At 34.6% G+C, this 13,744-nt stretch overlaps 1 long non-coding RNA gene across 1 annotated transcript; it reads left to right on the forward strand.

The window, feature by feature from the left end:
• The first annotated feature begins 11,684 nt into the window (after positions 1-11,684).
• LOC127867439 (uncharacterized) lies at positions 11,685-13,744 on the forward strand. Its single transcript, XR_008043497.1, has 3 exons — positions 11,685-12,087; positions 12,645-12,757; positions 13,376-13,744. It is a non-coding gene; the product is annotated as an uncharacterized LOC127867439 (long non-coding RNA).

Here is a 13,744-nt window from a genome sequence, read left to right on the forward strand (position 1 = left end):
GTACATGTATCATGACTGGCATATGACCCCTATTCATTTTCAGGTCACTAGGTCAAAGGTCAAGGTCACAGTGACAAAAAACGTATTTACACAATGGCTGCCCCTACAACTGACAGCCCATATGGGGCGCATGCATGTTTTACAAACAACCCTTGTTTTTTTAGAAATGTGAAGGTAACAAAAAAGCGATACATATTAGCCTTACCATGACTGCACAACTTTCTTATCATACCGTAACAACTTTCGTATCATACCGTAACATAACTGCTTGAGATTCTTAGCGTATCCACTTTTGTAACAAATGCATGTTTTGTCACAGAATGGTTTTCTGTTACAATTCTTATATTAATACTTTTATTTATTGGTGTAAAATTTCAATATTTGTAATTTAAATGTTCCACTTTCTTTTTGTAAAAATCTAACCTGGATGGATTTATAAATGTTTTTAATTTGTTTTTATCCAATTGACTATTCCTTTTTAGGAACAGTTTTATAATCAACATAATAAGTTAAGTAACTTTTCCAAATAATGGTTAAATATGACCAATTCTTAGCTTTTGCTGTTCTGTGAATTTTTTTTGGGCTCACCTGATTGCTCAGGTGAGCTTTTGTGACCGGTCTTTGTCTGTCGTCTGTCCATCTGTCGTCCACATTTGTTTGTAAACACTCTAGAGGCCACATTTATTGTCCGATCTTCATGAAACTTGGTCAGAAGATTTGTCCCAATGATATCTCGATCGAGTTCGAAACTGGGTTATGCTGGGTCAAAAACTAGGTCCAAAAAAAGAAAAACCTTGTAAACACTGTAGAATTCACATTTCATGCCCAATCTTCATGTTACTTTGTCAAAACGTTTGCCTTGATGATATGTTGGTTGAGTTTTAAAGTGGTTCCGGTCCGTTGAAAAACATGGCCGCCAGTGGGCTGGGCAGTTTTCCTTATTTGGCTATAGAGAAACCTTGTAAACACTCTAGAAGTCACAAATTTTGCCCAATCATCATGAAAGTTGGTCAAAACATTGGTTTTATTGATATCTCGGGCGAGTTTCAAATTGGTCCAGATAGGTGAAAAAACATGGCCGCCAGTGGGTGGGGCATTTTTCTCTATTTGTATATAGTGAAAACATGTGAACACTCTAGAAGTCATATTTGTTGCCCAATTTTCACGAAATTTAGTCAAAATGTTTGCCTTAATGATATGCTGGTTGAGTTCAAAAGTGGTTCCAGTCCGTTGAAAAACATGGCCACCAGTGGGCGGGGCAGTTTTCCTTATTTGGCTATAGAGAAACCTTGTAAACACTCTAGAAGTCACAATTTTTGCCCAATCATCATGAAAGTTGGTCAAAACATTGGTTTTATTGATATCTCGGACGAGTTTGAAAATGGTCCAGATCGGTAAAAAAACATGGCCGCCAGTGCGCGGGGCATTTTTCTCTATATGTATATAGTGAAAACATGTGGACGCTCTAGAAGTCACATTTTTGGCCCAATGTTCATGAAATTTGGTCAGAACATTTGTTTGTTTTTATACGAGAGTTGAGTTTGAAAATGGTTCCGGTCAGTTGAAAAACATGGCTGCCAGGGGGGGGGGTGCAGTTTTCTTATATTTATATAGTTAAACAAGCTTGTGAATACTCTTGAAGTCACATTATTTGCCCAATCATCATGAAACTTGGTGAAAAGATTGGTTTTATATATATAAGATTGGTTTTACATATATCTCAGATGAGTTCGAAAATGGTCCTGATCGGTAAAAAAACATGGCCACCAGGGGTGTAGGGCAGTTTTCCTTATGTGACTAGAGAGAAACCTTGTGATCGAACACGAAAAAAGAAGTCACATTTTTTGCCTAATCATCGTGAAACTTAGTCAATACATTGATTTTATTGATTTCTCAGACAAGTTGGAAAATTGCTCAGATCGGTGAAACACACTTTTTAGCTCACCTGATTGCTCGGATGAGGATTTAGGAATGGTCTTTGTCCGCCCTCCGTCCCTCCACATTTGGTTTGTAAAAACTCTAGCATTCACATTTCTCAAGCATTCTTTATCAAAGTTGCTGAAAGATCTCAGTCAAGTTTGATAATGAGCAAAATTGCATAATTAATGCCATAAGTATTGCCCTTAGATTGTCCAAATTTTCACTATATTATACAAAATCCTTGTAAACACTCTAGAGGTCACAATTTTGTTTTGGATTTTATGAGTTTTGGTCATATTATTTATTTTTGTAAGCAAAGTTTGATGTTTGGTAAGAGTGGGTCAACGCAAATATACGTAACCAGGTCAAATCTTACAAAAACAAAAACACTCCATACGCCAGAGTTTTGGTTCAATAATGATGAAACTTGACCAGGATGTTTGTCCATCTTGGCCCTCTTGTTTAAGTGAATGATTGATTGTTTGAAATGTTTCCATGATAAAAAAATGATCAGGAACTATATTGTTTTTCTTTTCTTTCTTCGCAAATTTTCTGCAAACTAATTGTATGAATACAAATTAATACAAATAGTTGTTTTTATCATGTTTTTGCATTTTTTCCAATATTATTTTTGACAGAATGATTTCAGATTGTTTAAAATTGAGGTTGAATATTTAGAATTTAACCTACGTTTGTTTTAAATAAGTGAATTGTTTTTGTTAATGGTCATATCTTTTTAATGTTGGATTTTTTTCTGAATGTTTTCCTTCTTTTTTTTAAGTATTATACACATACATGAACCCTTTATAATTTACTTGACGAATAATTGACATTTTGTTTAAATCTTGTAAATATTTAGATATTTTTGTTTGTTTTTGTATGTGTTTAAGTATTGTAAAAAATTAAAGGATATTCGTTTGTTTTTGTAGGTGAACGATTTAATTCACAAGCAAAATTTGCATTTTCTATTGCTGCACATAGCATAATAAAATTAGATTTATTTAAAAAATGGCTTCAATTGTCGTTTCTCAAGACATAAATGTTAACATGTGAACAAATGAGGGAAAATAATTAACCAGTACATGTATTTAGTTAACATATGCTTCCTTAATCAAACAATCCAAATGGTATAATGAAATAATTTGCTAAGATAATATTACATTTTGCATTAAGCTTTTGTTTTTGTAATGGGTAGCAAAAGGGACATTCTACTGAAATTTGGGTGGGTAATATAAAACACAGCTTTCAGCATAGCATATAAAGTAGGAAATGCATTTGGCTATCGTTTCACGATGTTTTAAACATGTATAATTGATATGTGCGACTCAATGTTGTTTTGAAATTTCAAGGCTTCAGGCTCTAGCGCGGACGTTGAAATTAATCTACTATACTGCATCAAAAAGAAAAGGAAAGAAGCACAGATAAAATACTTTGAATTTGAAACAGTTTTTTGAGCTGTTACTTTTAAATAAAATAACGTAAAAAGTACAAACTACTGAATTACATTTACGTGATGGATAAAGGAAACAGTCCGATGGAGACAGGTGACACACGAACGCGTAGCGTAATCAGTAACATAAGTGATGCCGATACAAAGCGTAATAGAGCAGGAAAAAAACATCATTAAAAAAAGATGAAGCAAAAAAAGATGACGCACAAGATGATCCGCAAGATGAACAAGAGGTCAGTATCGCATCCGAACTCCATAGCATAAACCAAAAAATTTAGTAAATAAACCAAAAGCAATATGCTAACCAAAGAAAGCAGTGATCTCAAAGAACTAATCAAAGATATGTGCTACAATTAAAAGAAGAAATGCTAGCTTCATTTGTCATCAGAATTGCAAAGGTGGTAAGCGAGTTGTTCGAAAAGGAGCTTGAGAACGGCAAATTAGCAACAGAAATTGAAAAAGTTAGGCAAAACCATTAATGAGCGATAGAACGAAAATGAACGGCTTCAGAAACAAATAAAAACCCAAGGTGAAACAAATGAAACAAAAATGATTGAACTGGAGCAATATAGTAGGCGCAGCAATATCAAATTAGAAAGCATTTCAGACAAAGAAAATGAAAATATAGATGAAACAGCTGAAAAAGTCATATAAACACTGTATAAAACATACCAGATCTAAACCTAACAAAGAACGAAATTGAAATTACGCATAGAATTGGCATCTTTAAGAAAGATAAAAACAGGCCCATTTTTCTTAAAATGGTGTCCAGAATGAAAAGGAGCTACATAATGGGTCACGCAAAGCACCTACGAAAACAGAGTGCCCCAATCTACGTCAACGACCAACTAACCTAATTAAATGCTCATATGTTCGCATGCGTGCCTAAAAAAACAGACGGACATAGTGACATCCGCATGGTCCCGTGATTGTATAATTTACTATAGGGACGTAAATGAACAAATTCACAAAGTGTCACCGGAGCAGTTCCACTACTTGATAGATCTACCCTGGCCAATTTCTCGCTAAAACTTTGATAAACAGTATACTAAAATGATATGAACAGCAAGGGCAGATATATAGTATAACCCACGAGAAACTCGAGAACTTTTTCAAGCAATTACTATGAAAACGTATGGTCACGGATAGTAAATATGATACAAGATACAGGTGAATGAATGTTATTATAGCACTAGAACCAATACGTAAACTAAAAGTATATATGTAAATAAATGAAGTGTTATAATGCACGAACAATATGTATTAATGTAAAAAAATGAGTAGTAACAAAGGGCTTTAACACGCAAACCTTTTCAAATTTTTGTATTACTAGCTATATGCTTTTAACACAATATTAACAAGGGCTGTTTGTAAAACATGCATTCCCCCCCTATATGGGCTATAAGTTGTAGTAGCAGCTATTGTGTGAATACGTTTTTTGTCACTGTGAACTGTGGTGGTGGTGGTGGTGGTGGTGGTGGTGGTGGTGGTGGTGGTGGTGGTGGTGGTGGTGGTGGTGGTGTAGTAGTAGTAGTAGTAGTAGTAGTAGTAGTAGTAGTAGTAGTAGTAGTAGTAGTAGTAGTAGTAGCAGTAGTAGTAATAGTAGTAGTAGTTAGTAGTAGTAGTAGCAGTAGCAGTAGCATAGCAGCAGCATTACAATACTTAAGAATGATCAAATGGGAAAAGGTAACCTAGCACTGGCAGTAAATATGGGGCTCATTTACAGGTCAGATTTTGAATCTCTGCTGTAAAATGAGATTTTAAATGAATTAAAGGGAGGCAAATGCTGTAATAAAAAGAACATGCATAAACGGTAGTTGTTTCCCTTGTTTGAAATCCTTAAAATGCCTATTTCCAGTAACTGTGACCTTCACCTGTGACCTTGACCTTTGACCTAGTGACCTCAAAATCAATAGGGGTCATCTGCGAGTCATGATCAATGTACCTATGAAGTTTCATGATCCTAGCCCCAAGCGTTCTTGAGTTATCATCCGGAAACCACCTGGTGGACGGACCGACCGACCGACCGACATGAGCAAAGCAATATACCCCCTCTTCTTCGAAGGGGGGCATAATTAAAGGAACGTACAAGAATACAAAATCAGTTGTAGTTGTATTAACAATATTTAATGAAATGCACACGTGGATAAATATATGTATATCATTTCACTCCATGATTTTATTTGAACAGTTTATGTGAATAAATGTATTACACTTAAACGTATATTTATCTAAGAAGTAAGCATGTATTTTTTTACAATATTGTTTAGGCATTTAATAATAACAGTTAGTAATAGTGTGTACATTTCTCACTTTTTTACTGATAAGTTATATACATTTAACTCAAAATTTAAAGAAAAACGTATTTGTAAATTGTAGATACAAAAAGTAATAATAAACTTAAACAAGTACATTTATTATTAGTGTGCATGTCAATAAATGAGTAGTTACAATGCATAAAAACAAATATGTATATTTAGAGTGTAAATGCAAATATAATTATTGTAAAAAAATAACAACAATCAATATTTGTAAATGTAAATAATTGTATTGTAACAATATATCAACAATCAATATTGGTCAATAATCTAACTAAAAGAATAAGCGATAACATATTTATATTTTTCTAATCAGTATTAATATTTCTTTAACGCACTATGCATGTTGGAAATGCACTTGTCAATGAAAATAGAATGATAGCAATAGACCCAATATGTATATTGGAAATATAATATAAACTAGAGCTTTGTCACAGACGAGAAGTATACCCCCACATGCTGCATTGATAAATAAGATTTTACATGCTGTCTTCACAAAACAAGAGAAGCAAATTTATGGTGATTTTTAAGAATTATGCCATTACCATTTATGGCCATTTTGACCTTTACAATCTTGAATTCTTTCGAATGACACGCCGTCTAATGACTCTGAACAACATTAATGTACAGAGTCATTATAAAATCTCACAATGAATGACATAGTTATGGCCCGTACAAGCCCATTTATGCCCATTTTTTACCTTTGAACTCCAAGTGTGACCTTGACCTTAGAGAAATCGATGTAATTCTTTCGCATGACACACCGTCCAATGATTGTGAACAAATGTACCTAGTAATTTTAAAATCTCACAATGAATGACATAGTTATAGCCCGGACAAGATCATTTATGGCCATTTTTGACCTTTGAACTCAAAGTGTGACATTGACATTAGAGATATTGACGTAATTGTTTCGCATGGCACACCGTCCAATGATTGTGAACAAATGTACCGCTTAATTTTAAAATATCACAATGAGCGACATAGTTATGGCTTGGACAAGATCATTTATGGCCATTTTTTACCTTTGAACTCAAAGTGTGACCTTGACCTTGGAGATATCGATGTAATTTTTTCGCATGACACACCGTCGTCCAATAATTGTGAACAAATGTACCAACTAATTTTAAAATCTCACAATGAACGACATAGTTATGGCCCGGACAAGATCATTTATGGTCATTTTTGACCTTTGAACTCAAAGTGTGACCATGATCTTTGAGATATCGACGTAATTGTTTCGCATGACACACTGTCAAATGATTGTGACATCATCTCGATACAACCTGTGACCAAGTTTGGTGAAGATCGGATGAAATTTTGGGACAGACCGACCGACAGACAGACCGACAAAGTGACTCCTATATAGTCCCCATTACCAATGGTGATGGGGGTAATGGGGGTTTACATATAATAATTGGCGGAGACTTCTATACCGTGATATATCCAACATTAGACAAAAACAATGCAACTTACATACACATCTGAAAAATAGGACTATTTATGCCTCCGAAGGAAGGCATATAGTGATCGCACTGTCCGTCCGTCTGTCTGTCCGTCACACTTTGCTTTAGGTTTCGAAAAATACTCATAACTTCTAAGTCGCTTCAGATGTAACATTCATATTTGGTATACATGTGTATATGGACAAGGCCTTTCCATACGCATACACATTTTGACCCCTTTGACCTTGAACTTAGGGTCCGCGTTTAGGTTTCGAAAAATGCGTTTAGGTTTAGAAAAATGCTCATAATTTCTATCAAAGTGTTTATCGGGGGCATATGTCATCCTATGAAGACAGCTCTTGTTAAATAATATAATTGAAAATTGTAATCTGTTAGATATTTGGCGTACATTAAATCCATCCGAGTGCAAATTTACATGGAATTCAAACACCAAACTAACTATATATTGCAGGCTCGACTACTTCCTTATATCAGAATCACTATGCAATATAATCGACAACTGTTGCATCAAACCAGGTTGTATGACCGATCATTCCCTTGTTGCTCTTAAACTAAACAACATTCAGCCCGAACGGGGACCAGGCTATTTTAAATTAATTAACAGCAATTTGTTAGATGCTCAATATCAAGCCATAATAAAACAGGAGATAATAAATACAGTACACAACAATACAGATGCAAACTCAAATACTTTATGGATGATTATAAAAGGTAATATACATAATACAACAATAAGATACACATCATTTAAACAAAAAGAAACACAAACTTGAAGAAAAAGCACTTCATGATATAGAACATTACAAAGACAACTACATAACAGAAATACCATCGACAAAGCCACAATTGAATGTAAAATCCTTTAAAAAAAACAAATGTTGAAAGAGAGTTATCATGAACATCTCAGTGCTCCAGCTATGTTTAAAAAAGGCAGGGGGGGGGGGGGGGGGGGGATTTTGTCAAAGGCGCACTTTCTAGCGTGTGGTCATATCTGGAATGCTCCCTGTTGCATATTAATTTTTATGTTATTATTATAGTTAGAACATATTATTTCCACTATTATTAAACCATAACAATTGAATTCTATGTAATATTTTGGAATGAAATTAAAACATATTAAAACAAGCAAATTCGTTGAATTGATAACACTCGCCAATATACTTATGGACACAACAGTTTTCTGGACTGATGGACAACGCCAACAGGCATCATCCTCTTATCCATATAAATACTCATACCAAGTTTCAATGAAATACGTCAAAGCATTTCCAAGATATGGCTCCAGACACACACAAAAATTATTTTTTCAAGATACAAAGGGCCATAACACTGTTATTATCCAATGGTGTACAATGCCATTTGGCGTGCATCATCCTCTTATCCATATATATACTCATACCAAGTTTCAATGAAATCTGCCAAAGCATTTCCAAGATATGGCTCCGGACACAAAAAAGCATTTTTTCATGATACCAAGGGCCATAACCCCGTTATTAACAGATGGTGTACAATGCCATTTGGCGTGCATCATCCTCTTATCCATATATATACTCATACCAAGTTTCAATGAAATCAGCCAAAGCACTTCCAAGATATGGCTCCGGACACAAAAGTACCTGACGGACGGACGGAAAGACGGACGGACGGATGGACGGACAACGCCAAAACAATATCCCTCCGCCTATGGCGGGGGATAACAATTCCCTTAACTACTCTTTCAATAATACAAATCTAACTATCCTGCAAAAACAAGTTATTGTAGCACTAATCCTAAACCTGGGAAAAACCTAGAAATCTTCTCAAATTGGCGCCCTATAAGTTCATTAAACAACGACTATAAAATCGCAACGAAAAGCATAGCGAATAGAATTTAAAAAAATACCTATAACTATATTCAGATCACAATCCGGATTTATAAGATGGCGCTATATTGGCGAAAATGTACAATTAATACAAGAATGCATGTATTCCCGGGTGTACATTGTCCAGGGTAATCATGGAACTTAGGCTGGAAATCCATGGTATAACATGGAATTCCATGGAAATCCCTGGAATTTGAAACAGTTTCCAGGGTTTTCCAGGGTTTTGTTCTAGAAATGTCCATGAAACGTGGACTTTTTTTCCTGCCTTGGATGGAAAAGCATGGAAAAGGAATGGAAAACGCTGGATTTAGGCTGGATAACCATGGAAAATATTTCCAGATAGCATGGAAAGCGGAACATAGAATTTTTTAAGCATGGAAAAGACTCTAACATTTTCAGCTGACCCTGTAAAAAACTTAGACTTTATAAGAGGAGAAAATAACTTATAAAAATGCAACATATTTTATTCAAAGTAAATCAGAGTTCAACAATTTGCACAACATATGAATAAAACATAAAACAATGTGCATAGTTTGGGCAGAAATAGTAGTAGTTATAGTAGTAGTAGTAGTAGTAGTAGTAGTAGTAGTAGTAGTAGTAGTAGTAGTAGTAGTAGTAGTAGTAGTAGTAGTAGTAGTAGTAGTAGTAATGCTGGTGCTGGCAGTAGAATATGTTGTAGGAGTAGAAGTAAAAGTGGTTGTTGTATATGTTGTACAAGCAGTTAAACTACTGATAATTATACTATTGGTGCAAATTTAAGTGACAGTAGCAGTAGTAGCAGTTATTATTGTGTTGTTGTTTTAGCATTTACAGGAATAGTAGCAGTAATGGTAGCAAAAGTAGTTAAATAATAATAACAATACTAGTAGCAGCAGTAGTAGTAGTAGTTAAGGAAGTAGCATTAGCAGCAGCAGCAGCAGTAGTAGTAGAAGTAGTAGTAGTAGCAGTAGCAGCAGCAGCAGTAGTAGCAGTAGCAGCATCAGCAGCATCAGTAGCAGTAGTAGTAGCAGTAGTAGTTGAAGTACTAGTAGTAGTAGTAGTAGTAGTAGTAGTAGTAGTTGTAGTAGTAGTAGTAGTTAGTAGTGGTAGTAGTAGTAGTAGTAGTAGTTACAGCAGCAGCAGCAGAAGTAGTAGTAGTCGCTGCAGCAGGAGTTGTAGTAGTAGCAGCAGTAGCAGTAGTAGTAGTAGCAGCAGCAGCAGCAGCAGCAGCAGCAGGAGTAGCAGCAGCAGCAGCAGTAGCAGTAGTAGTAGTAGTAGTTGAAGCAGTAGTAGTAGTTGAAGCAGTAGTAGTAGTAGTAGCAGTAGTAGCAGCAGAAGTAGTAGTAGTAGTAGTAGTAGTAGTAGTAGTAGTAGTAGTAGTAGTAGTAGAAGAAGTAGTAGTAGTAGTAGTAGAAGTAGAAGTAGTGGAAGTAGTAGTAGTAGTAGTAGTAGTAGTAGTAGTAGTAGTAGTAGTAGTAGTAGTAGTAGTAGTAGTAGTAGTAGTAGTAGTTGTTGTTGTTGTTGTCAGGGATAATATTTTCCCGCAACATCAATCGGTCCGGATATAAATGGGGAAAAGTATCCGAAAATGTATATCCGAAATCATGGCAAAATACGTTAAAATATATACCATTGATTTTGCAGGTGGTAAAATACATGTTAAATTCCCTTAGGCATTTATTTTAAACGGAACGAGATTTCTCAACTGGTTTTGGTATTTCATTGTTGTTTCGTGTGCTGTTTTATCAGACTTTTTTCATCGTTGTCAATATTATTTATCTGTGTAAGTCTATACTGATGTTTTAAATTGTTGTCGACTCGATAATAGCTTACAAACATGCACTGAACCAAACAAATGTCTGTGCGTACGTAGGCTACCGACAACAACAAACCAAATAACTAAGAAATAATTTGTTGTCAAATAACCCACGGTCGATAGTTTAGATGCGTAGGGATTTAATCACGAGAGCGAAGCGTTTGAAACCACGCATCTAATTTTCCGGTCGTGAGTTATTCAACAACAAAGTATAAAGTACACGAATTATTTCGATTCTAACACGGTTTTACTAAAGATTTATTCAATGTATATCATTTTTCTTGTGTACTATTTTATGTATAGTTCCGCCGATAAAAATAACTTTCGGCTGTTCTGTCGATCAGATCCGCGACTTTCATTCATAATTATATTACCCGATTATTACGCTGGTGGAAAATGTATCGGCATGTTTTGTTTAGTTACAGCACGTGCATTCAGACGCGTCTTCCGGATGCGTCTATAATCCGCTGTTCACAAGTTTTTGATTCTTGGTCTGACGTGCAATAAACCGGTCCTGACCGGTTTAGAGACTGCAGCTAATGGTTTATCACACCTAATCGAGATAAGAATGTCATTAGGGTGTGTTAGCATGTACACTGTGTAATCGATTTCATGACATGGGAATTTTAATAGCAAACAGAATCGGACCGACTGTTTGGGATTTTCAATCGGTCTGTCATGACCCCAATCGGTCTAGGACCGACAAAACCGAAAATAATATGATCCCTGGTTGTTGTTGTTGTTGTTGTTGTTGTGGCTGTTGTAAATGTAGTAGTAGTTTTGCAGAAGTAGTAGTAGTAGTAGTAGTAGTAGTACTAGTAGTATTAGTAGTAGAAGTAATTGTAGTAACTTTCAAAGCAATGTCTACAAGTTTAAATTCCTTAACCCTGTTCAAGGTGTATACACACTCAATATTTAACTACAGTCCAGGTTTGCAATTAACAAACTATCTGAGATGCCTGTGTGTGAGTCAGATATGTCTGCGGCTAATCTATTGGTTATAAAATATCACAGCCTTTTCTGATTGGCTGAGTTCAAATACAGAAAGTTTACCTGTTAGATTGAAATTCTGGAGAAAATATGCAGGTTAAACTTGTTGTTAAAATGAAGTTAATGTAATTTCACAAACAGTAGAGTTAATGAGTTTTTCCATTAACAAGAATTTCTTAAAATAATAATGTATGGATATCATTTGGAAAGTGACATGAAATGTTGTTAAAAAGTGATGCATACAAGTGTTTCAGAAGTCTGTCTAGGAATAGAACAACAACTGAAGGTTTGTGCTTTTCATTATTTCTAAATATTCCTTTAAATTTATTCTTGTTATGTCATCATTGTAGACCTTTTTTATGTGACATTTTAGGTAAAAGTATGGCAAATATAGAAGTTTAAAAGCAGCTGTCACACACATTTTCACTAAGTGCAGTTTGCAGCTTGATAAAGGAAGTCCTATGTGGAGATATTAAAAAGCTTAAATGTAGTATCGGAAGTTTATAATGCATGGCTAGGGAACTAAGGCTAAGGGAGTTATGTGCTGTGCATGACGAGAACTCAATGCTCATTAATGCTGTTAATGTTTATAAATCAATTAATTAAACCAATAGCATTGTTTTTTAGGTTTCACTTTGCATTTTCATACCAATAGAATTACACATCATTCTAATTATAGCAATAATAAATTTGTACTAATCATACCAACAAATTTTGTTATGCTATGCTTTGTGATGTATTAACTTCATTGTAAGTTATCATTTAAAGACCATTTTACTAAATATTTAAAACAATACTTGAATTATTTTCTATATACATTTTCATTATGTGCTTTAACTGTAGCTCAGACCAGTTGATGGAAGATACTGCAGAGTTTGGCAGGGAAATAACCCAAGACAGCAAAGCGGCTCTTTTGGCGCATTTACCAAGAGGACTAACATGGCCACAAATTCATGGTAAATATTGTTATGCCCCGGGCTCATATAAGTAATTTAGTGTTAACCACCTGAAAGTATTTTGTCTTTTTGGTATCCAATATTTTGGTCTAGTTTCAATTACAGGTTATTTTTATATGAATTAGCAAATTAGCATAATTTTCATATAGCAATATCTGAATATAAAATTCCTATATATGTTTGAGTTTCCAGATACATGCTAGTGTACCCCGTTTTGGGGCATTTAAGAAAACAACAATATAAATTTCAAAATAAAAGAGAGTCATATAAAAATATAAGTTAAATCACCAATTTATTCACTTGAAAGTCTCAGTTTTCCTGTGTGGTTGCCTGTTTGCAAGTAGATTAAAGCCCGCTTGCAAACTTTAAGAGAATACATTTCAGTAAATGGAAAAGAAATAATTGCTAACTACTTAGGATCGTAAATGTTCGCTCAAATACAAAAAAGCCAGATGTACCAAATTGAGCAGTGATATGAAATATCTAAAATAGATTAAAATATGAATGAGCATTGAAGTATAGATATTCAATCATATGATTGCTGCACAATTACTTTTACAGATGAATGTAAAAAACTTATGACTTTCTTGTAATATTGTTTGCTTTGTTTTTTTTTAGAGATCATGCAGGAGCCGTACAGTATAACAGCAGTACAAGTTCTATAAAAGATCCACGACCTACTGAAGCCCAGCTAATTAACTAAAAAGTTTTTAAAAACTGTAATTTTATCCCACCTGGGTACTTATAATTTACTAAGCTGCCTACACAAGTTTTAGACTTGCAATTACATTTTAAATTGTCACTTGGAAAGTAATACATGTACATGCATTATGTTCTGAATTTCTTTGAACAATACAAGTATATAAAAGTATTTTAATGAAATTAAGCACCTAAATTACATTAAAGTGAAAGTAGCTGAGAACAAGATGTGTTTGTGAAACACAATGTCCCCCTATATGACGTTTGACCTTGAAGGATGACCTTGAC

This window comes from Dreissena polymorpha, chromosome 2 (assembly GCF_020536995.1).
Source record: "Dreissena polymorpha isolate Duluth1 chromosome 2, UMN_Dpol_1.0, whole genome shotgun sequence".
Taxonomy (NCBI): domain Eukaryota; kingdom Metazoa; phylum Mollusca; class Bivalvia; order Myida; family Dreissenidae; genus Dreissena; species Dreissena polymorpha.